This window comes from Canis lupus, chromosome 8 (assembly GCF_048164855.1).
Source record: "Canis lupus baileyi chromosome 8, mCanLup2.hap1, whole genome shotgun sequence".
NCBI lineage: Eukaryota > Metazoa > Chordata > Mammalia > Carnivora > Canidae > Canis > Canis lupus.
In genome coordinates this window covers 25,317,960-25,343,344 of record NC_132845.1, presented here as the reverse complement: position 1 = coordinate 25,343,344, position 25,385 = coordinate 25,317,960, and the positions used below count along the sequence as shown (strand labels likewise).

General features: G+C 34.6%; 1 protein-coding gene and 1 long non-coding RNA gene across 5 annotated transcripts in view; one reads left to right on the top strand and one right to left on the bottom strand.

Annotated features, from left to right (window-relative positions):
• Nucleotides 1-25,385, top strand: part of DPYD (dihydropyrimidine dehydrogenase) — a 790,677-nt gene that overhangs the window by 478,473 nt on the left and 286,819 nt on the right. The gene's annotated exons all lie outside the window — the stretch shown is intronic.
• The window catches only part of LOC140638017 (uncharacterized), a 34,218-nt gene continuing 13,761 nt past the window's right edge, over nucleotides 4,929-25,385 (bottom strand). Inside the window, exons 3-6 of the long non-coding RNA XR_012035141.1 lie at nucleotides 22,131-22,234; nucleotides 6,102-6,293; nucleotides 5,537-5,589; nucleotides 4,929-5,256 (exon numbers count right to left, since the gene is read on the bottom strand). This is a non-coding gene — a long non-coding RNA (uncharacterized lncRNA). The remainder of the gene's footprint in view (nucleotides 5,257-5,536; nucleotides 5,590-6,101; nucleotides 6,294-22,130; nucleotides 22,235-25,385) is intronic.

Below are 25,385 nucleotides of genomic sequence, written 5' to 3'. Positions count from 1 at the left end.
GCATAGAGTATAATACATCATGAACAAACGAGGTCTATCTCAAGAATTCTAAGTAGGTTTAACATTTGAGAATATTGTAATTCACATAAATGACAAACTACATAATAACAACAATAGAAATTGTATAATTATTTCTATGAACCAACAAAAAATTTGAAGAAATCTAAAAATGTTTCTAATTTAAAGGAAATTTCAGCAAACTAAGAATAGAAGAGTTATTTCCTAACCTAGTGAAAGGCATTAAAAAGAAACAAACAGGTTATCCCTGGATGGCTGGCTCAGCGGTTTAGCACCTGCATTTGGCTGGGGTGTGATCCTGGGATCCTGGGATGGAGTCCCACATCAGGCTCCCTGCATGAAGCCTGCTTCTTCCTCTGCCTGTGTCTCTGCCTCTGTCTCTCATGAATAAATACATAAAATCTTTAAAAAGAAAAAAAGAAACAAAAAACCTATAGCTAAATCATAGTTAATGGTGAAAGACAATATTTTCTTCCTGAGAAAAGTAGGATAAGGGTATCTGCTCTTACCATTTCTATTCCACATTGTGCTAAAGTTTTTGTTAAATAAGAGAATGACAACAACAAAAGATATGCAGATTTCAAAGGAATAAGTAAAACTTTTTTATTCACAGATGACATGATTGTTTATTTAGAAAATGTGATTAAATGTAACAATAAAAAACACTTTATTTACAAAAGCAGGCTGTTCTCAGATTTGACTTTTTAAAAATACTGCATTAAAATAGTGTATATCTTCATTACCAACTTTTTTGTACTCTCTTTAGTTCTGTACCCCAGGAGAATGTCCAACTCACCTCATCCTGGTCATGGCCTGTCAAAATACTACTTTAAATAATAAATGAGTTTATTAGCAAGGTTACAAGATACATGATAAACTTATAAAAATCAATCATACTTTTTATATGTTCTCAATAGACAAGTGGAAACTAAAATAAATGTGTCATATAATATTAATATATCAATAGGAGCATAGGGATAAATCTGACAAAGATGAGAATGACATCAACTTTGAAACTACAAAATATTGTTCATATAAATTTTAAAAAACCCTACATAAATGGGAGGCTATATTGTGTTCAAAGATTGGAAGATTTCATATTGTTAAGATGTCAAGTATCCCCATGATGATATAAAAATAAAATGCAATGCTAACCCAAATGTTAGCATTATTTTTTCGGTAGAATTTCACAAGCTGATTCTGAAATTCCTATGGAAGTGCAAAGGGCTTACAGTAATCAGAACCCATTAAAAAAGAACCAGTTTGGAAGTCTAAAACTTTTTCATTTCAAGACTTATTGTAAAACTACATGAATCATGATAGAGTGATACTGGCATAAAAATAAATATACAGCGATCCCTGGGTGGCGCAGCGGTTTGGCGCCTGCCTTTGGCCCAGGGCGCGATCCTGGAGATCCGGGATCGAATCCCACGTCAGGCTCCCGGTGCATGGAGCCTGCTTCTCCCTCTGCTTGTGTCTCTGCCTCTCTCTCTCTCTCACTGTGTGCCTATCATGAATAAATAAAAATTAAAAAAATAAATAAAAAAAATAAATATACAAATAGATTAATGAAGAATAACAAGCCTCAAAGTAACTCTCATGTTAGTTGTATGAACAACTGATTTTTTGGTTAAGTTGCAAAGAAGAAATTCAGTGAACAAAAATAGAGTCTTTTCAACAAGTGATACTAGTAAAATTGGATATCCAAATTTTTTAAAAAGTAAATATTGACTCACATCTGACATGTTATATAAAAAATAATTCAAAATAGTCAGATCTATGAAAAACCTATGAAATGAAATGAAAAACCTAAAACTATAAAACTTCATAGGAAAACATCAGAGAAAGTTCTTGTGACCTTAGGTTAGGCAAACATTTCTTTAGATATATACTAAAAGCACAGTGTTTGAAAGAAAAAAAAAGGGATGTGATTAACTCAAATTTTAAAGTTTTGCTCTTCCAAAGCTGTTGTTAAGAAAGTGAAAATATAAACCAGAATGGGAAAAATATTTACAAATTATATACCTGATGAAGGACTATATCCAGAATAATTTTTTTATGTCCAGAATATTTAAAGAACATTCCAAATCCATAATAAGAAAACAAATAACAAAAAAAAAAAAACAGAAGAAAGAAAGAAAGAAGAAAGAAAGAAAAGAAAAGAAAGAAAGAGAAAGAAGAAAGAAAGAAAGAAAGAAAGAAAGAAAGAAAGAAAGAAAGAAAAAGAAAGAAAAAGAAAGAAAGAAAGAAAGAAAGAAAGAAAGAAAGAAAGAAAGAAAGAAAGAAAGAAAGAGAGAAAGAAAATAACCCTTCCCACTTGGAGCAAAAGAATTGAGCAGATACTTCACCAAAGAAGATTGTGGACGATAAATAAGCAAATGAAAATATGCTCAACATCATTAGTCATTACAGAAATGCAAATTAAAACCACAGTGACATATATGCCTATCAGACTGCATAAAATTTAAAAGAACTGATCATACCAAATGAAGGATATGGCAAGGATATGGTGAATTCCCACACATGGAGCATGATAAACACGTTCATTGTCTTGTGATGATGGTTTCAAAGTACATACACATGTCAATCTCATAAAATTGTATGCTTTAAATATATATAATTTATTTTATGTTATACTTTAATGTATAAATAATTGTACATATATAACATACACAATTTATGGGTATATATATAATGTATAGAGTTATATATAATTTATAACATACTATATATAGCATATGTAGAATATATATCATATATAAAAATATAATTCAATAAATCTGTTTAAAAATAGGTTCAGTTTAAAATTATAATGACACTTTTCATGGAATGTGTCCTGGGAATTAATTTTGGGTTTAATTGGATTGGTAAACCCCTGTCACCAAGCTCCTCAATCCCTATCCCATTGTCTGAGCCACCAGTCAATTATTATCTTCCACAAAATTGTCTAGCATTTTGGTCACATTCACTTTGATACTGACTCATGGGAATTAACAGGCTAAATGACCTTATGCTCTATTAAGAAAAAAAAAAGAAACATTGGGTTGATTTTTGAGCTTCTGCTTTGTGGGACATTAAAAATGCTAGTGGTTCATGTCATTCACTAAAGGAAAAATCAGCAGAAAATTTACCAAAGCTTTTTATTTTTTTTTTAATTTTTATTTATTTATGATAGTCACAGAGGGGGGGTGGGCAGAGACATAGGCAGAGGGAGAAGCAGGCTCCATGCACCGGGAGCCCGACGTGGGATTCGATCCCGGGTCTCCAGGATCGCGCCCTGGGCCAAAGGCAGGTGCCAAACCGCTGCGCCACCCAGGGATCCCCCAAAGCTTTTTAAATAGTCCACATTATACAGGCATTAACTGCCTACAACATACTTTTTCTCAAACTCCCCTTTACTTTGTAATTTGTCAGGCTGCCTTTTGGGTACCAATATTTTCTTCTCCATTTGGAAGTATGGCATGGAATACACTGAACCATGTTGAAAGAGACCCTGGGGATGGCTATGATGCATTGAAGTTAGACTCTTTCTTGGTATAAACTAGCTCATGAGAGAGGCAATAGAAACAATTTATATATTGTATATGTTTGCTACATAACCAGACCATGTCATAAAATGAAACCCTCTCCATACTCAAATAGCTTCTGAGTTTTGTTCAGTGGTCTCACTTACTTAATGCCGATTTGGAAATCTCTCATCGTTCTAATGTTTTTATAGAGAACTCTACTCAAACACATTCGACTCTTAATATATTCAGGAAACCAGGAGTGAGAAAGGATCAAATAAAACCTTCTACTCTCTTCTCCTCGCCCCGTGCAAGTTCCTAAAATATATCTTTTTTATCTTAAAGTTAGGAACATTTAAAAAACAGAAAAAAGAAACCACTACTGTTTTATGAGAGGCTTAAAAGTAGGAGGGAATATGAAGGTTTTTATTTAACATAAGACACTACAATTATATGTGTTGCATATACTTTGTTACAAACTGCTTATCCTATTTTACTTTTTGGAGAGGATAGGAGCATGCTGATAGACAACATTTTTTCCCCAGCTTCTTTTTTTGCCACTAGGCATTTTATTCTTTTACATTGTACCCTACAGGGAATATTCCAGAGATTTATTTTTCACAAGGAACTATTTTCATATTTTCCCCTTAGGTCTTTTAAGACATTTACTTGGAAGTATTCTCTTTAATCTTTAAGAGAGTTAAAAAAACAATAATAAAAACTAGTAGTGCTATTTTAAAGATTTGTATAGTGTAATATAATGACTTTTTTTTTTTTTCTTTTTTTAACCATTATTTATGGTTGGATAACTGATTCCATTTAAGGAGAATTTGAGTCTCTATCTGAGACCTACAAATAAGATCTAATTAATTGTAAACCATCTAAAAGGAAAATGTCACAGAGGCCTTGGACAACTGATTTAATCACCAGGCAAACCAAACAGTCTTACAAATGAGGTAAACTTTGAAAAAACAAATATGTACAATGAACCCTCCAAATTACTGAAAATTGTATTCTGTGGGATTTGTCTTCATTTTAAAAACTGCAGTTATGAAAATATACATTAGAATGAGGGCCATGTTAGTAGGAATAATGTATATCTATGCAGGGAACTTGCAATTATCCATTTCAATCACAGGGAAGAGTTGATGAATGGAATTCATCAATAACAATACAGTATTTTTACCAGTATCTTCTAGTTTTATACCAAGAGTGCATTTCATACTCGTGTTAGAGATAAATGGAAGGACTTAAAAAAAAAAAAAAAAAAAAAAAAGGAACAGAAGAAAAGGAAAAAAACAAACATCTTTTGACAATGAGCTTTTTGCTAAAGTAAACCCCAAATCTTAAGGGAAGTACAAGAAGCAAAAATTGAAAAGGAGTTTTGCAACTTAAAACAAAATAACTTACTAATTGTGTATACCCATTTATTATTACACAAATCTCTATTTCTCTGAGTTGACCTCATAATGACTTTGTAAGGAAGGCATGAAAATATCCTCATTTCATACTAGAATCTGATAGCTCGGGGAAGGTAAGTAATTTCTCAAGGATTTTTCTCAGATTGTAAATGGTAGACTTTCATATTGATAACAGAACATCTGACATACATACACTTACAATAGAAAATTAACATTTTTTTAAAAAGACAAGCTTCAGAGTAGTTGAAGATGTTCACGTATGATTCGCTTTTTCTTTTCACCTGGATTTTCTTCCCCTTCTGGTGGAGGTGCTAATGAGCAGAGAAATGGTAAAGGTAATCAGCCAGAGGGAAGAGAAGAATCAAAGACCTAGATAATTCGCAAACTGGAAAATGAGCTCCTAACTAATCAAGACTGGATTGTAAATAGGATAGAAAGAATTTATGCATCCCTGGTATTGGCCTGAATAGCATTTGTACCCAATCCAAGAAAAGTATTTGTGAATTTCACAGTTGGCTATTTTTTCTCCCTTTGAGATTTTTTTCCTGAACTAATTATCCATTGTGTATGTGAAGCAAAGAAATAACTTACCATTACAGTCATTTTTTGAGGTGGATATTTCACTTCGCATGTTGTTAAAATGCCTGGAGCATTAATAAGGAATGAGTTAACTTTATTAATATAGCTTCTTCAGGGAGTTTCTGATCTATATACTGATCACCCAAAAGGAAATTTTTTGTAATATTTTATTCATGCAAAATTTAGGGAAGTAACTAGATTGACTAATCTTTCCATAATAAATAATTTAATTTAACTTTGTGCTGCTTTTTGCATTTTAATTTCTTCATAATGTGTCCTTTAAAACCTCAATATTAAAATGATCAGTGACTGTTTGTGCTTGTTTTAGTTTAAATTGTAGATTTAGTTATGGCTCTTGGGTTACAAGGTGCAGGGGAAGGTGCTTTAATATAGGAAGTGAACACATTTATAGATTGGAAAAGTTATATGTGTGATCATTTTTTTAATGAATTGTTGGAAAGAGTGTAGAAATCAACACAAACAATGACCTATAGCAGTGCATAACAATAATTGTTATGGTTACCTAGACTGTAATTACATCTCAAATACTTCACATTTCATATACTTTCATACGTACTATTTAAACGCAGGGTTTTGTGTCGTGTCTTGTAGAGTTGTTGCCGTTGTCTTTGGTTACCGCCTTCTAAGAACTTCCCAACTCAAACAGCCAAGATAGATGGCAGTGTGGTTAGATTGTGACTTTGAAATTGAGGCAGGACTTCTGCTTCTCCTTCAGACGTAGAAAACCAGAGAAATCACCACTGCCACCCTAACAAGGAGAACAAGTCAGATAAACTGCAAAATCTGACTTTTCAAAAACTAGCTGAGGGACACTTCAGTGGCTCAGTGGGTTAAGTGTCTGCCTTCAGCTCAGGTCATGATCTCAGGGTCCTGGGATCGAGCCCCTGGTCAGGCTCTGTGCTCAGTGGAGAGTCTGCTTGTCCTTTCTCCCCTCCCCCTTGCTTGTACTCTCTCTCAAATAAATAAAATCTTTAAAAAAAAATTAAAAAAACAACTAGCAAAGATCTGAAAATGCAAGTTAACCTAAATGAACTAAATTCCAGAAAGTGATAAGCTCTCTTTTGGAGAGAAGAAACACATGACTGCTTTGCTCCCTGCTGAAATGATGGGAGGGAAAGGAAGTCATCAAAGAGAAACCAGTGAAGTTTTAAAAAACATTTAATGGTTGTGTTTGGAGTGGTCTGGTGTGTGAAAATATAAGGATCCCAGACACAGACTTTGTCAGTCTTTAGCAAGCAGCTCTTACCCATGTTACTTCATTGAGTAGCCTCCCATATGTGGGGCTAAGGCATCCAAACTGAGAGAAAGCCTCTCTGAGGTAAACACAATCTTCTCCAATTACGGGGCAGAGCCCTGCTGAAGGCTTGGGCAGCAAGGCATTCTAGGCCTTTACCAGTTGTGCTGCATGGCTCTTTTGAAGTTTTGAGGAAGGGAAGCTCAGAAGAAAGATAATCTGAAGCACAGAAAGCCAGTGTGGGACTGCAGAGCAAAGAGAACTCCTTAGCAACACCAAAAGCTGGCAGTGGGTGTGTAAGGAGCAAAAGATATCCCATGGTTTGGAAAGTTGGTGGCTGGCCTAATTGTGATAAAGAGACTCTGGAGTCTCTCTGGGGCTCAGTTCCCAAGACCTACTGAAAAGAAAAGTTCTGATTCAGCCATCAAAACATTTGAAGCCAATGGAAAGCTGAATCTAAGTAAAACCACAACAAAGCCCAGACTCAACAAAAGATTTCATCAACTTAGTCTCCTACATTAGCAACCTGATAATAGAAGAAGTGCACCCTTTTCTGGGGGTAATTATTATTTATGTAAGTTTCTACTGTTCTTTTTTTTAGGGTGGGTAGGGTACAGGGAGAGGAAGAGAGAGATCTTAAGCAGACTCCATGCCCAGCCTGGAGGTGGAGTGAATCTCCATCTCGCAACCCTGAGATGATATCCTGAACCGAAATCAAGAGTCAGACACTTAACTGACTAAGCTACCAGGGCACACCTCTACTGTTCTTTTGTACAAACTATCTGGCATACAATAAAAAATTATAAGACATGAAAAAGAAACAATGTGGCCCAGAGTCAAGAAAATTTTCTTGCAGTTCTATTCATAGATAGGGTTGGAATTATCAGATGGAGACTTTAAACTACCATGATAAATGTGAAAAAAATTCCAGTGAAAAGCATTCATGAAAAGATACAGAATTTTATCAGAGTCGTAAAGTATTAAAAAGATCCATATGGAAATAAATGAAGAATACTGTGTTAGAAATGAAAAATTAATGGGATAGGCTTATGGGAGCCTGGATATGGCAGAGGGAAGAATCAAAGAATAGAAAGAATAAGAGAAGTTACCCAAACTGAAAAATCAAAGAACATGTCACAGTGTTTGAAATCTGTGGGACAACATCAAATGCTCTAGTATTGATGAAATTCAATCTTATAAAGAAATACAAGAGATTTGGACATAAATTATTAATTCAAATGGTACCATCTTACAGTGGCCTTCTATGATCCCCATGTGGAAGGCTGTCCCTTATCCCAAAACCCAGTAATACTCTTTACTATTGAAAGTATCTCTTTATTTTTTTTAATTTTATTCTACCAATTTTTTTTCAATATGTAGTAAGTATCAGACACTATTTTAGAACAGAGTATTGAATGAAAAAGACAGGGTCTCCTTTCTCACGAAACTTATTCCTTCTCTAGAAACTTACTCTTTCTCCTTTCTCATGAAACTTATAATTTTCACCAGGGTAGATATCTTTTAAATTTTTTCTCTTTTATTCCTGAATCTCAACCCCCTCAAATAGTAGCTAGTGCATAGTAGGAGCTCAATTAGTTTTTCTTTTTTGTTTTTATGAATTTTTCTAGGGGTCTATTCTAATTCTAAGGCCCCATTTTATAGTCTTTTCCAAGATTATCTGGCAAAAATTCCTAAGCCTTTTCTACTATGTATTATTTCTCTTTTTTCTCTTGCACCCTTGGGCTCCACTTTTTCTACCTTCTGAAAAAGGTTGATTCATATATAGGCAGTTTTTACAAATCTAAAAAGGCATATAGATAGATGTAAACTAGAATTTTGATAAGAGTAACCAGATGTGGGGAAGGATAATTATAGTTCTTCAATGCATACATCACTGTGTCTTGTCATTCTTTGCATATAGGTCTCTGTTCCCTGGTGTTCCTATGACCATGCTCCATGCATGCTCAGTCCAGTTCAACTGCTTCTCTTTCATATACATTATAATTAAATTTCATGTGGAAATGTACATTTCTTAAAATTTTCAACAATCTATAAGAATCAGCAAATAAATAAAGGACACTTGCCATAAAAGGTTTTTTTTTTTTTTTAAGGCAACTGTCAAAATACTTTGTTTAAATTATTATTCTTATTTAAAATCCATGTCCCCAAGGCCATGTTGGCCGAGTCTAGGAAACAGATGACCAAATCTATCAAAGTCTACCAGTAACTGATTACATATAATACAGCAAATCACACGCTGGAATTCTCTAAGGGCAATATCAGATGCTCGTAGTTCTAACTAAAGAACTTCTATGCAATTGCTGTGATTTTCTGATTTATGTTAAAATTTACTCCCAATTATCACCAGAACAGCCTTCTAATCTTAGAGGGAAAGCTGATGTTAGTAGAAAAAACTGGAGTTGCCATTTTTTAGCATTCTCAATAAACATAACTGAATTGTTAATCATAGAGTCCTTGAATGCCGGGGAATCTTTGAATCATTAATTATCAAGCATCATCTGGCTCAATCTGTTTGTTTACTAAGGAAAAAAATGAAGGTTAAAGATACTGGTCCCAAAGTTATGCAAATTAGCATTCAGTTTGTCCACATTTATTAAGGACACCATGCCTCTTTTTCTAGATAGATGTTTTTGGTTATTCCTCTCCTCCCTTTTCCCTCTCCCACCATCAAATAAAATACATTGAAGAGAATAGTATTAAAGCCCAGGTGCACATCTTTTAGAATTATATGTTGCAAATATCTATTAGTCAGGGTATAATAATTAATGATGACTAAATTCATTAGTAATAACTATCCATCATGTTCCAGTTGCTATGCTGAGTAATAGACACACTTGATCGCTAATGCTCATCACAATTTTAAACAGGGGGTATTATTTTCTCACTTTACAAATATGGAAACTAATCCTGGAAACTAAAAAGCAACTCACCCAAGATAAAAACACTAGAAAGGGGCAAAGCCAGGAATCAAAATCCAACGTTTTTAGTCTCTCTGATAGATAGCACAGTCACCTATGACAATACCTACTTAATCATGCCTTCTGACCAAAAAATCAATAAGCAAAAAAAGGAAGAGGAAAGAAAAGAAAGAATAAATTGCAAACTGTAATAAATACTTCTTTCTATTTATGATTAAGGCAGACAAATTTATGCTCACTTTATTTCTTACATAAAGATATTTACCAATATAGTATTAATTTATTAAAAATTTAAGAAGGCTACAAGTTGATTAGGTAAAAAATAAAATGAAATTATGTGAAATAAAAAAAATTATAAACCATATTCATCTTTCCAGTCATACTCATAATATAATTTTATTGTCTTCATTAACTCAAATTTACTAAAATGTATATCATGTTACACTGATTAATAATTTGAGCTAAACATTTAACATTTCTCTGCACAATTATAAAAGCTTCATAATAATTTGTATTAATTCTACCAAACTTCAAATTTCTCTTGTATCCACTTCTTTTTTTTTTTTTTTTTTTTTTTTAGATTTTATTTATTTATTCATGAGAGACACAGAGGCAGAGACACAGGCAGAGGGAGAAGCAGGCTTCATGCAGGGAGCCTGATGTGGGACTTGATCCAGCGACTCTAGGATCATGCCCTGGGCCAAAGGCAGACACTCAACCACTGAGCCACCCAGGCATCCCTCTTGCATCCACTTCTAAGAATGTTATTTTACTACTTATGCTCTTAAATTTTTCTGAAATCATATTTTGTTGTCATTTGCATCCTTGTAAAATTTTCTAAATGCTTTAAAAATTGTAATACCTTATTTATCCAATATTCTATTTGGTAAAAGCTAGCCATTTTCTCAGTTCAAATTAATACAGCAGTATTGTCATAACCATATGCACATTCTGAAAAGAAACCTTTCTTATGGTACTCACATAATAAACTTAAAAACACCTACACGCACTGAAAAAAAATTAAGGACTTCTTAGATTTTCAACATGTTTATTTTCAAATTATACGAATCATTTACTTGTGTAAGAGCTGTTATCAAGTTATTTTTTTGAAGACCCAGATAGCTTTTGTTGTTTTGCTTTTAGTTGTTGTTTCTTGGCTGGTCGATTGGACTTTTCAGTCTTAGCTGTGTATTAGCACATAATCCCCTTGTTACTTGTAAGTAATGAGCTCAAACTCTGAAACTTCCCTGTCTGAACAAAATATACTTCCTTCTTAACCCCACTGCTTCCATTTTATTAATTTTGTTCTATAGTGCCTGCTACATTATAATCACACAAATAAATATTTGTTGACTATTAACTTTTGGGGGGTGTCTTTCTATTTGTTTTTCATGTTTAGAATTTGAAGAACTGACTTTCTAAAATAATTTCAATCAACTGGTTCATAGACTAGGAAGCCTGCAGTTTGGCTGAGGGGGGTGGGAAGGATAGATGGGGGAAAATCATGGAGGTATAGGGAATAAATGAATAAATGCTGGACTAGGATTTGGGAAAACTAGAGTCTTTTACAACTCTGTTGCCGACTCTATGAACTTGGGCAAGTCACAGTCCTATCCTAAACAAAGAGATTGGCGATTTTATCATGGCCCTGAAGATGCTGCATTTCTGACAATGATTTGATTAAATGGATCTCTCCCTGCAGCTGAGAACATGTAACTTACGTTGCAGTAGTATTTTTGCAGTAGGTATTGAATAGTAGAAGAAAAGGCTTTTACATTTTAACTGAACCATAAATACTTAGTCATTTCTTTAGGTATCTTTGAATTGCACATAAGAGAAGCCAGTGGGATCTCTTGCTCAGAAAATATATGAGATCATTCCAGAGGTGAATACATACTATTTTCTGTTCCCTACTTCATTTTAGTCATATGTAATGAAATGGTTTGATGGGAGCAACATAGAAAATTACTGAGAATTTTTATATTCTGAGGTTCTTTGACTATTGGCTGAATGGGCAAAGGGGCAGGATTAATATCTATTTCTGGAAAAAAAATTTGAGACAGAGGTACATTTTCAGAGAGAGATTTTTTTTCTTCTTGCTTCATTGGGCAAGAAAGCTTTATCTTGTCTGTGAGGTTAACTATGGGAACAGACCACTGCTGGGAGCTGGGGAACACACTGCAGAAAGAGGAAGGGAGAGAATGCTCTGTTAGTTTCCTGGCTAGACAGGTCACATTGCACTTGGGGCATGAAGATGAGGGTAAGAGTTTTAAATCAGCTGTGAAATTATTTTGGTACCTAGTGTAGAGTGAAGGATTGGGGTTATGTTTTCTTAGTAATTTCCTAGAATAGACAAACAGGAGTTTTGTATTATAGCCTGTCTGTGATGAAGGTATAGATCTTTGGGCACACAGAAATGTCAGTCATTTGACCAAGCAGAAATAGAAGTTGGTTTATGTTGGATCTTGAGATAATAATGAGGGGGCGAGAAAGGTCATTTTTGTCTAATTCTCAACACTTCAAATATCTGAAAGATGGATATACCAACAAACAGATTATTAATTTCAAAAAAAACCACAAGCAAATACAGAACAAATCATTGGCTCTGTGCCTTTCCTTTTGTGTCGTAGTATCCGAAGTCAGTGGTTGTTAATAAGAATTTTCCCAAAGAACATGTTTGAAGATTAAATATGAAATAATGTAGGATCAACTTAATTTACATATTCTATGACTGCATTAATGTTGAAATTCCCCTACCCATTCTGAATCTGAAATCTCTCATGTCATAATTTGCAGGAACATTGTATAAAACAAAATTCCAAATAGTCTTAAATGGCCTGAATCTGGACAGGCACTGATTTATTTGCCCTCCTTATATTGTCGTTAGAGTCCTGCACCATTGCTTCAGGTTCATTCCCTCTAATCAGTTATCACCCAATAGGACTTAAATTTGCTCCTTCCTATAGAAACTTCCTTTTAACTACTTTTCCTTCTGAAACCTGTATCCTTTTGACATCTCTTGATAACCTTAATATTTTCCTGGACTCTCAATATCTACCTTAATAAAATATCTATTTCCTTTGAAAAAGGGGAGCATTCCTCAAACTCTCTCAAATCGAAGTCCTTTTTTTTCCATTCTCCCTTCCCCTCCCCACCACTACACACCACATATCTATTCTTAAACCAGTAGTTGTAACCAGCATTCTTCTGGATTCCCACTCCACTTGTAGGTATGTAGTTAACTATGCCTTGTCACTGAGCCATATGTCATGAGATTAAGCCACGTTCTTCCTTGCTCTGCATTGTCATCTCTTCTTCCTTCTCACTTGCAAAAATTTATGAGAACTTTCTCATATGACTTTCAATCTTTATCTGCCATCATTGTAGGCAACTCTAACATCAACATTTATGGTTTTTGTTATCATATCTTGACTTTTTATCCCCTGATTATTTTTGCCATCCCGTCTCACTACCTTTCTTCTATAGACAGCTCCTGTCCTTGTTTTCCTAAGGAAATGTTCCACCTCTACTATCTTGAAAGCTGAGGTCCTATTACTGGAACTAAAGCCCCTATCCACCACCATATGTGCTTTTTGACATGTCCATGAGCTCTTGCCTCTTAATTCCTCTCTGTTTTCTCCAACTCTTAGCCCACTCCTGGTTCTACAACTCTTCTTTCAGACCTATAATCAATAAACAATAATTTCAATTAATTCTTTTAATTTTGAAAAAAAAAGAAAATAGTGAAAATTAGAGGAAATGGCGTAACAAACATCTGTGTGCATCAGTCATATAAGTAGCATATGTTATGATTTTTTATGTTTGCTTTACTAGGTTCTTTGATTGAGTTGTAAAGAATTCAGAAGATGTAGATTTATTTTTCAGCTAACTGCAGCCAGTATGTATAATATGTATGAAATTGTGCAGTTAAAATGCAGGCGAGGTTTGAAACTTGTGAAAAAGAGAATAATTAAAAGAATTCTGTCAAAGGTTCAAGTAAGAACATTTTTAGGATCTTATGAAGAAGGACTTGATCAGAGTGAGAGGATTGGAATAAAGCCATTGCATGCTTAGATGACGTCTGTTTTGTAAAATGCCAGATATACTTTTATCTATATTGAAGTTTATCTGTAATGCAGAAGCACAACCATATATGAAAACTTACTAATCATAGACATCTGTTTCTATAAAATGTATTTTCTAAATTTTCCTCTGGAGTAACAAAGAGCTGGATCGTTACAGGAGATTACAGTCTTCAAAAAGTTGTGGTCATAAAAAGAGAGTAGAAATCTCTAATTTTTTCTTTTCTTCTGATATCTGTATAGTTTTAGCAATAAAATATTCCTGACTAATATTTAATTAATAAGACAATAACAATAATTCTGCTGTCTACTTTGATAATTGTTGCTTTATAGAATTCTCATGTTACACTGAAATCTCTTGATTTGCCCAATTGTGTTTTACCTAAAGGTTCTAAATAGGCAAATCATCAGTTTAATAAAGAGATCAGCTTAATAATCTATTGTATTGTATTGTTGTAAGGAGGAGACTAGATATTTTGCATTTGTTTTTCTTAAGTTGAAGTATTTTAGTAACATGTAGTTATCATGCTAATTTTAATCTATACTTAATAAAACAAAATTAATTATGTATGCCAAATGAACACATATTTATTTTCTGGGGATTTTAAATTAATGAATACATTCTCCAAAACATTTTTTCAATTTTTTATAATATACTACCATAAGCATAGTTATCACATGCCCTAAATTTCCAAGGCAGACTCTTTATCTAATATATATTTAATAAATGTTATTCTATTGTCATAGTCTTATATATTCTTAAATACAAAAACACTTCAAATCTGAAAAACTGATTTTTTTAGCCTGTGCTAAAGGCTGTGCTGATTGGTTAGCCTGTGCATTTGGAACACATTAGAATAAAGATCGTATGGGAAGCTCCAGTGGCCAGTCTGGAACTCTTAATTGTTTAGGTTTGCATATTGTAGAAAACACTTAAGAAAAATTTACTTCAATGAAACAGCATTTGGATTTAGTTCACTGTGGGCATAAGAATCTAGAACATGGGCCCACTAGACCATATGCTAATATTGGTGTCTGGAGAAGGGGGAGAAGGCTTTTTAGAATTGATCTTATGAAGGTGGCAGAAGGATCCTGTCAGAATTATGAGCCAAAACTCTGTAATGAGTGTCATAGAGAATTTCACTGTAAATATTTGTGTAACAAATACTAAAAGATGTGTAGTACTATAACCAATTTCTATTTTCTCTGTACTGTGGTTCTGATGATACAGTTTAACTAGTGAGGCCAAAGGATCCTTCTCTCAAAGTCTAGCAGCTCTGGTTTCTAATCTGTGTTTCTCTTTCTTATCTGTAGCTTGTTTATATTTTCTTTGCCAACAGTATTCTAACTACCACTCTCAGTTGTTATCTCTATTCGTGTAGACACATTTCTGTCCCATGTCCATCCAGCAGTATCATAGCCATTTCTCCATGAATCATCCTCACAGAAGTTCTGGAGCTCCCCCATGTAACCATTAAACACCTATTATTATGGGGACTACTTTTCCACTTGTCCTTTGAAAGAGTGCCAAGTTTTTTTCCAGATATGATTTTAGTTAGTTTTATGAATTGCCCTAGAAGCATTTTTTCCATTGTTTTTAGCTATATATTTTATTGGAGTTGTGTTTCAAAACCAGTAGGTGAAAATAAATGTATTATAATAAGTGTATTATACACTAAGAAAGTTCTACACAAAAAGACAAACATATGATTTAGTGTTGGTGTATGAAAGAGGTACAAATCTTAGAATCAAAAGGATTAGCTGTATTTCTGGTTGTATATCTGTTTTTATAGCAAGCTTATGAGCTAAGTATTACATTCACAGGCTAATAATAGAAAGATAAGAAACAGTATTAATATCTTATTTAAAAATGAGTGTCAAAGAAGATTTTTAGTGCAAAATGCCTAAAAAGAGAAGAGAACTGGAAAGTAAAGGGCATATAAAGCTGGAACCTGAAGTGACAGTGCTGTGTTACATTGCAAAGATTCTACAAAATGTCAAAGGGTCAGTGATTTAATTGTCTGAATGCATGATTTGGTGAGTCAGTTTAGACTAGAGCAAACCGGACCTGTCACTGAAATCACAATGGGTAAAAATGGACCTATTCAATCTGCCTCTCAATGCTCCAGATTCTTCCTGGTTGTAAATTAGAGCTTCTGGACAATGCATTAACTCGTTCAGGTCACCAGGGTACTATGTCAGCTCAGCGCTCACAATTGCCCATGACCAATTCTGCACTCTCCCCAGCAGGAGGGATGCAATGTCATTTTGTACTCTCTTCTTTAGGATAATATCAGGTCTGAAAGGAAAGGAACAAAAGAAGTTGCCGCTTTCCATCCACCTACTCCGCTTAGCCATAATCATACCCCTCCTCCCACTTGGCCAGACACGAACCAGACAGAAAATGAGCTTACAGGATGGATATCTGGTTACCTACATACTTGAATAAAATCAAGAATTCAGTTCTGTTTAACTCCATCCTTGAGTTGAAGAAGATGGACATAAGCCAGCATAGGAGAGTTAAGAGAGTTTTTTAGTCATGCCCAGTAAAATCATCTCAATATGGTTTCTCTTGCTAGGATCAACACTTTACTGTGACTGCTATCTGCTCCCCTGACAGCATCTCATCTCATTCCCTCCTCAGTTACTACCATCCAGCAAAACTAGTCTTCTTTTATGTATTTCAACATGACTGTTTCTCACTTCATCTGGGCCTTGATACGTGATATTCCTGTTACTTGAAGTTGGCCGTTAATGACCCAACAAATTCCAACCCTCTGTCAGATTCCCATTTGCAGGTCGCTTCTTTGAGGAGATATTACCTGAAAGGATGATCAATTTTAAGTAGCCGTTAATTAATTAATTAATTAGTTTGTTTATATACTTGTTTAGCATAGCAACCTGTTTGCAGCATTGATAACAGTTTGTAGTCCGACACCATTTTGTTATATTCTTTGAATGTTTCTAGTCCCCACCAGACCATAATCTTGAGGTATGTATGCTAATATCACATCTGTTGTCTTCCCTATTGTATACCTAGGATTTAGCACTGTTCCCAGCACATAGTAGATGTTCAGTGAATAAAGCACCAGAGCCCACCACCCTGTCGTGTGTTCCAGGTCTCTATTCTGACCTGCAGGATCTTAGGGAAATGCCACTGACCCAATAACACCATGGAATTGGAAATGAGAAATCTCAGACCTAGATCAAAAAAATTTTTTAAAGAAAAGATTTATATTTTATTTATTTACTTAGAGCATGAGCAGGGAGGGGCAGAGAGAAGGACAGAGAGAATCCCAAGCAGGCTCCATGCTCAGCGCAGAAACTGACATGGGGCTCGATCTCACCACCCTGAGATCATGACCTGAGTTGAGAACAAGAGTCAGATGCTTCACTGATGGATGCTTCACTTTAATTGTACACTTCTTCCTAATGAATATATTATTTGTTTGAAATGTGCATTTTCTAACTCCACAAACAGTTCCATATCCAAATATTGGTACCTTTATTAATATAATAATGTAAAATATAGGCTTTTGATTTTTAAAAGTTTATTTTTAATATCACTTGCAATTAATGGTGATGATAATTCTACATCTCTTGCTTTTCCCAAAGTAAAAACAAGGAGTAGAAATGAATCACAATTTCAGGAGTATTTGAACTAAGAAGCAGCACTCAGTATTAATCCAGAATTCCAATCCCTTTTTCTCCTGTTCTGTATCTCCTTGCTCCTGTCCTCAGAGGCTAGTACTTCACATGTCTTACTATTTCATTCTTACTATTTCAGAACCTCAGCTCATATAGAAATTCTTCCTGCCTCTTCTCTTAGAAGCATTCTTTCTATTGCTCCTGCCATGAGGTCCTCAAAGCTGAAGGAGAACCTCCCACCAGAGGTCATGGTTTTCAGACCATCAGATTGTCACCATGCTCTTTGAATGGTGTGTTTCCTTTCCTATGAGGTGTTAGAGTTCTTTCCCCTGGCACTGAGAAGGGCTTGTATGTCACCTCAGGCCACAAGTGGTCAATACTGTTAAGCAGTTTGTATTCCAAACTAAGGCATATATATTCTTCCAATGAATATTTATTACCACTTGTTATATGCTTGGCACTCTTATGTGTTATGGATGATGCAATGAACAAGAACTGGACAATGACAGTAACTACTCTCCTGTTTCTTGGTTACCCAGAGATTTGGGCAGTCACTTGTTTTTCTTTGCTTAGAAATCTTAAACTTGATGTCCTCTAGAGTTTTAGTGTCAAGCCCCAAACCTTTTCACATATCTCCAGGGAAATCTAGTAGGTTTTCATGCAAATAGTCACTCTGAATCTCTTGGAAATAGGATCCTTGGTGGCTTGAGATGATACATAAACATTCTTGAGCTAACAAAATTAATGACATTAATTTTACCGAGAGCTTCTATGCTAGACATAGTGCTAAGAGCTTGGCAAAGTTAAAAACTTCTAACTCTCACAATAATCCTAGGAAGGCACTGTGATTATATCCACTTATAGCTTTAAAAAGATGGAGAAATTAATAGACTTCGACAGGTACATACAACAAATTAATGAAGGCTTCAAGACTCACAACTAGGCCGTCAGACATCAGAGTCTGTGCTGGATATCAAAGAGAAAGTGAATAATGGGAAAAAGCAACAAACCCAAGTTGTTCACAACCTAAAGAGGAAGATAAGCAAGTAAACAAGTTCAAAAAACGATGTTCAGGTGAGAACACACAATGTCACCTAGAGACTGAGAGTACCAAGTGCCTAACTCTGCCAAGAGGAGAGTTGGTTAGGAAAAGCCTTCCAGGGGAGAGGACTCTTGAGTGATATCTTGAAGAATGACTGAAAGGTTTGCATGTGTGCAAAGGAGGAGCTGGCACTGCTAGCATAGTAATGCAGTCACATACAAGTGTGAGAAAATGTTTTATAACTCGTAACTGAATGACTTAGTACCCCTTGAATGCTGAATGCAAATAGGCAAACTGGGGTAGCAGGCATGCGTAGCACGCATGATAGTTGGAGACCCAAGACCACAGGGGCCCAATTGTGAAGGTCATTTATTCTTGCCCAGGAATTTCAACTTTAGCGTGGAAACCTGAAGAGCTACTGAGAGATTTTATACAGAGAAATGATAAGAATTTCCCTTGCATTTTGGAGAGATCTCTGAGTGGCTGTGTAGCAACTTGATGGAAGCAGAGCAAGAGTGGAGACAACAAAACCAGTTAGCAAAGGAGGATAAAATAGTTCAGAAACCAAGATGACAGAATAAAAATATCTACATGCTTTAGCATTATACACAGACTCTTTTTTTACAAAGACTTTTTAATTTCCAACTAAGAAAATTGTAAAGTATAGTTGACACTTTCAATTTGCTGCTCAGATCTACTCCCCTCTTTTCCACAGTGTCTTTATCTAGAAGGCTGATCTGCAATAACAGGTTACCTTGTTCTCCTGCTTTCAACTGGGCTCAGTCAGGGGAGACCAGAGACATTAAGGCAGAAGGGTACCTTTCCCTGCGGGATCACCATACCTGTTACTGAAGTCACAGGCTCTGTGTGGTGGCACTCTCCATCATCCTTTATGTCTTGGGGTTGTAAAGGCTCCCTATTGGCTCCTCTCATATCCTGCACTGTCTTTTGTGGTTTTCCTACACAAGCCTACCTTTGCAAATAGCCCCTTCATTAATCTTTACTCAAATTACCCAAATTGAGTGTACCATCTGCTTCTTGCCAGGACTCTGATTAATATGATAGAATATAGGAAAAGAGCCATTTTCATCCACTGTTAGTGAGATTATCTGTACCCTTTCTACACAATAATTTGACCATAGCAATACAATTTTGAATGCATGTGTCTTTTGATACAAATATCTGATTAAGAATTTACTCTAACATATGTGTAAAAAAATGTTTATTGTGATATTGTTTAGTGGTTTTAAAAAACTGGGAAAAGGGGATCCCTGGGTGGCTCAGCAGTTTAATGCCTGCCTTTGGCCCGGGGTGTGGTCCTGGAGTCCCAGGATCGGGTACCACATTGGGCTCCCTGCATGGAGCCTGCTTCTCCCTCTGCCTATGTTTCTGCTTCTCTCTCTCTCTCTCTCTCGAATAAATAAAATCTTAAAAAAAAAAAAAACTGGGAAGAACATATCCACAGAGGCTGATTTATTGAATAGTCAAGATAAATTTTGGAATTAAGTTGCAGAACAGTTGTGCATACTGTGGTCTGTTTTCTACAAAAATGTATTTTTTATATAGATAAACTACATTAGTAGTGGTTCACATTTGTGAAAAGGGTCTAGAGTCAAATGATAAGAGTTGGAGATAGATTTTTATTCTTCATTCTGCATTTTTCTAGGCTTTCTTTCAATTCTCGAACCTATAATAAAGGTTATTTTTAACTTTTTAAAAACCTTTAAAAATGGGAAGGTTGATGCCTATCTTATAAAAATGTTGTGAGGGTTAAAGCCATTATATTTATATATATTAAATAGCTGCTTGTACCAGGGGTATAGTAGAATCTGGTGCAGGTGATAAATAAGAACAGCTTGAACAAAGGTAATGGACACAGAAGAGGTGATGAGTTTTAGAGTGGTGTAGGAATTAGAATTTCCAGAGATGGTGACTATTCAAATAGCAAGGGTAGCAAAATCCTGTTGAATGATTCTCAGTTCTTTTCCAGCAACTGTATGACCTCATTCAGTGAAGATAGAATGCAGCAGGAAAAAGATCTGGGGAGGCAGATGATGGGTTTGGTTTTGGGTAAATAGAATTTCTGGTGCCTGTGGGGAGTAAGAGTCCAAAATTAGTTGGCGTTTCAAGAGCCTTTTCTAGGATTCCTACTTCCACTTTTTTTTTTCCTTTTATCAATATCTACTCTTCCTTTTTCAGTCCTTAGGAAAGAGTTGAGGATGTCATTGCTTCTTGTCTTGAACTAAAACGTGTGTCCACTTATGCAGTTTAATCTGCTCCAACAATCTCAGATACCAAAACATCTTGGTAATTTCATAATGCAAATGAACTGATTTCTGGCTTTTGGTTTGTTGTTACAATGTATTTTTATACTGAGAATATTTTCATTCTTTTCTACTACTATATATTTAATAATATATTTATAACTTTTACTTTTCTTGTCATATTTTCTCATGGGAAAATGTGTCATATTTTTAACATAAGTAATTGTCTTAACAACCATCTGAATTAGAACTAGAGGCAATTTCAATGCAAACTAATAAAGGTAAACTGTGTTCTGTGAAAAGCTTGCCAAAGCAAATAGCTGAAACAATACCTTTTATCTACTTCCTACATCTCTGTGTAATTATTATTACTTTATTCATCTAAAACCGCAGAAACATATTTACATATGGGTTATGCTAAAAAAGGAAGGAGAAGAAAATGTTAAATTATTTACTAACCTCTTCCAAAAAAATTTTTTTAAATAGAGATTATAGATAGTAATGTCAAGATATCCTGCATAGCTTGTCTTTATCAAAATAGGGAATCTTTTTATTAAGGCATCCCAGAAAGGGTAGATTTATGGATTGAAGGGAGTATGTTTAATATGTCCGTATCCATCTAGATTGACAGTTCTCACAGACAGGAATTTCCCCAGAGAGACAGTGTTACTGGTGTCAGTGGATGGCATCATTTACTTCAATGTTCCATTATTAAATTGATAACAAGATAATTCCTCTGCTTCTCAGAGACATGACAGGGTTTACAATGGTTAACACTCTTATTGCATGGGATTTGATGTTCTAGGTATTTTTTAATAAGAAGCATATTTGTATTTCAATAATGAAAAAAACTGAAGGAAAAACAACATAGTAAAATAAAATCAAAATCAGATGAACCAGGCAACAGAATATATCTATTTAAAGAATTTCTGCTTACTATAGATAGCTTTATTTAAAAGAAATGTATTTCTTATACTTCCCTCAACCATTCTTCCAACACAGTTGTACTGTTTAAAGGCATGTGTTATAATATGTTATTTGTTGAAATTGAAATTTACATATTTCATTCAGTATTTATATGTAAGAAATATATGCTAATTTTAGAGAATTGCAAAGGCAGAGGACCTAGCTAATACTTGTTGAGTGCATTATGTTTATTTCTTAGAGATACAGATATAGAAGTAGAGATGGAGATAAGATTAGACATAGCAATAGAGATAGAGACAGCAATCTGTTTCTTTACATATTAATAAATAGAAATCCTTTAAAAAATAACTGTTCACTAAGGGAGCATGATTAATCCTATGTTACAGATAAGGAGACTGAGGATCACAGACATTGATAATTTACTCAAGAGATTATAAAATGAAACTCACCGACAGTACACAGCTACTAAGTGTGGAGACCCATAGTCCTTTCGCTATATCATCTGACCTCTCTTGTAGAGTTTGAGGAGTATTTCTTGTCAGTAGTGAAAGAGCTAGCAAGCAGGAGAGATAGTAAGTTGTCAAGATCCTTTCATACACTGCTTAGAAAATTAAACATTATTGATTAATATTGGTGTGGCTATATTTTGGAGTAAGGATTGAGAACCAATGGTATGAAAATATGAGTCAATAAGAAATCCTTTAGGCTGGAGATGAACTCAGGAGGCATTTGGTGACACCTCCAGGTTAAGGATATCTCAGAGGGTTTACATTAATCCTATCATCCCAGTAACAAGTGGAACAACATTTTCATAGTTTAAAATTATGTTGTATTTGTAGATAGCTTTATAGGACGTAAATCCCTAATAATTTCTGGGTACAAGTGTTTTTGTTTTCTGTTTTACCAACAATAATGTGACATTTTGGCAACTGCGAACTACCAAAAGAAGTACTTCAAGAGAAGTGCTATGCTAATGGCCTCAAAGTATTCTAGGATCCATTTCAAATAAAAATATGTTGCTGTATACCTTGGAGCTAAAACAAAATAATATTTTCAAAATTAAATATCATTATAGATTAAACTTACAGGTAAGGCACTTTGGACAACAAAGCATTTACTCAGTGATTCTGGAAGGATTTGGCACTGTCACCATCTACTGTAGTCACTGGATACATTTCCTTCACCTATTCCAATTTATAGCTCTACATGAGCCATTGACAAGACAATAAGTTTCTACACCACATTACATGAGTGAGAGGCTAATTCATGTGAATTTAGTCCTTATAGGTAAATGGAATGACATGGTTTGAAATCTTTTCAAAGGTATAAGGAATTAGATTGCCCTCTTTGTTAAGCATTCTATATTGTGACATGTTTTTCAGGTTCTCAACAAAAACTGATTTAATTCCCAAATCTAGCAAAATGAAAACTGAAAAAGTCAATGTTCTTTAAGCATCAGGATTATTGGATTACTTTTGCTATACTAATCATTTTCTTAATCTTTTTTATAGTAAGATGATATTGAATAGCTGCCATATCTACTTAATCAGGAGTGTAGCTAATATATGTAAGACACTCTACATGGAACAATAAGGTATAGAAGAAAGAATCCCCACCATCAAAGGGATATCAATTTGCTGGGCAGACAGGACAAACACATACAAAATAACAATTAATTAAAAAAAAACATTGCTTCATAAAATCCATAGCTTTACATGCTGTACATGCTGTAAGAGTAAACACAACACACACACACACACAAACAGATGCACACACACTAGTATATCACAGAGAAGGGGTGCAGGGATCTCAGGAAAAACATCATCAGTGATAAGGCTTGGATGACTCCATGTTATCGATAAGTATCCCATTTAAAGGTGGAAAACTCCAGAGGCTTAGGAGTTTTTATTATTTTAAATGAATTGTTGTTTCCAGGGTGGAGAGTATGGAAGAATCAACTGATTAAATTAGAATCAATCAGTGCTATGACACTTGCTTCAGTAAGGAAGTCCTTGAAAAATATGTAGATGGATTGTAGTCTTTCCCTCTTCTCACCCTATATGGCTCCTAGAGTTTGTTTTTTCCCCCCGTAAAGAATGTTTTCCCTTCTTCCTCATAATTATAGGAGCAGTTGCTTCCTATGAAGTAAAAACAGTCGTGCTACAAATTTTAATTTATTAAAGGAAAACCTAGCAAAAGAGTACTAAAGGTTTGATGAGTGTTTTTTTTTTTTTTTTAAAAAAAGAATGAGATACCTAGTTTAATAATGATGCTTTAGAGTGGCCTAAAAAAGATTCATTGCCAAAATTATTTAAGATGAATTGACCAGATGAAGAAGCTGACCCTTCAAACCAGACCAAAACCCAAGCCAGGCAATAGAAATAATTCAGTGCAGCTTTCTGTTAGCAAGCTTAGAAAAATATAGGTTGTGAACTAAAATGCTTTGCACCTAGAATGACTTGACTCTTAGAAATTCTTTAGTTACCACATATCGGGCAGTAAGAAGTGAAGTGGGGCAGAGTAATTTGCTATGAGAAGGAAAACACTATTAAGGCACAAGTATTTTTAGATGAGCATCTTAGGCTGCTAGTTAGAAAGTCTAGTTAATTTTCCACTTTGGGTCCCTTCTGATACACATCAAAAAAATTGTGCTATGAAACCGACACCACACCAAAATTATATATGTCCTGTAACACATGAAATGTGGCCACTAATTTGCTGTGAGTGAATTTTTCCTGTCATTTCTTAGATACTGTAAGTATAAGATAGAGATAACATTCCATATGATGAGCTTTGCAGCACCTATAACATATTTGCTATGGAATTTTGATATAGTGAGTACTTTACCAGAAATTGCTTGTGCACTCAACCAAGGCTGGTAACCAACTGATTGACTAATTGTAGTACGTTACAATTTGAAAAGAAGGACTATGCATAGAAAGGACAAAAATTTTAACCTAAAATTTGTATACTAAGATTTTTTTCTTCCAATTTATAGGATTCTTAATGTGTGTGTGTCTGTGTGTCTGTTTTGGCTGAGTAATTTGTGCTCATGGGTGGCTGTTTCATTGTAGTTATTGGGGTAGTTAATTGAGGGGAAAAATGTATGTGTGTATATAATTTATATGTTTTCTATATATGCATATGCATATATTATTTACATAAATAATTTGGAGGAAATTATTATACATTTAACAAATGCAGTAAGTCTCTCTGGCTTGGCTGAATAATTTCTATTGAGAAATAATCCTCTGAGTTATTTTCTCAATAGAAAAATAGTACTCTGAGTTATTAGAATATATTTAAAGTGAAAAAGGAAAGGGATTGTTTAGCTTGATTCAAGAGGCATACCTGCCAGTATCTTGAAGGGGAAAAGAAAAAATAAATGAAGAACGCTTAACAGTAACCAACTACTATATTGTGAATTCTTCCTAAAGAAGTAGCAGAAATTCATATCACTCTGAAATTATACTGAAGGAAATACTTTATGCTGTACTGTAGCACAAAAAGTTTCTTACTAAAATGGATTAAGTGAGCAGGAGGACTACTAAGTCTGTATCTCTCTTTCTTCATCCGTCCCTCATTGAATACTTTTGTCTCAAGAATGAACAGCATGGTGCCAAAAGAAGCTTCCCCTGGGTCTTTACAATCTGTATTCATTCTTTTATTTAGTAAAAATGTAAAAGGTTTTTCTTTTGCTTTTA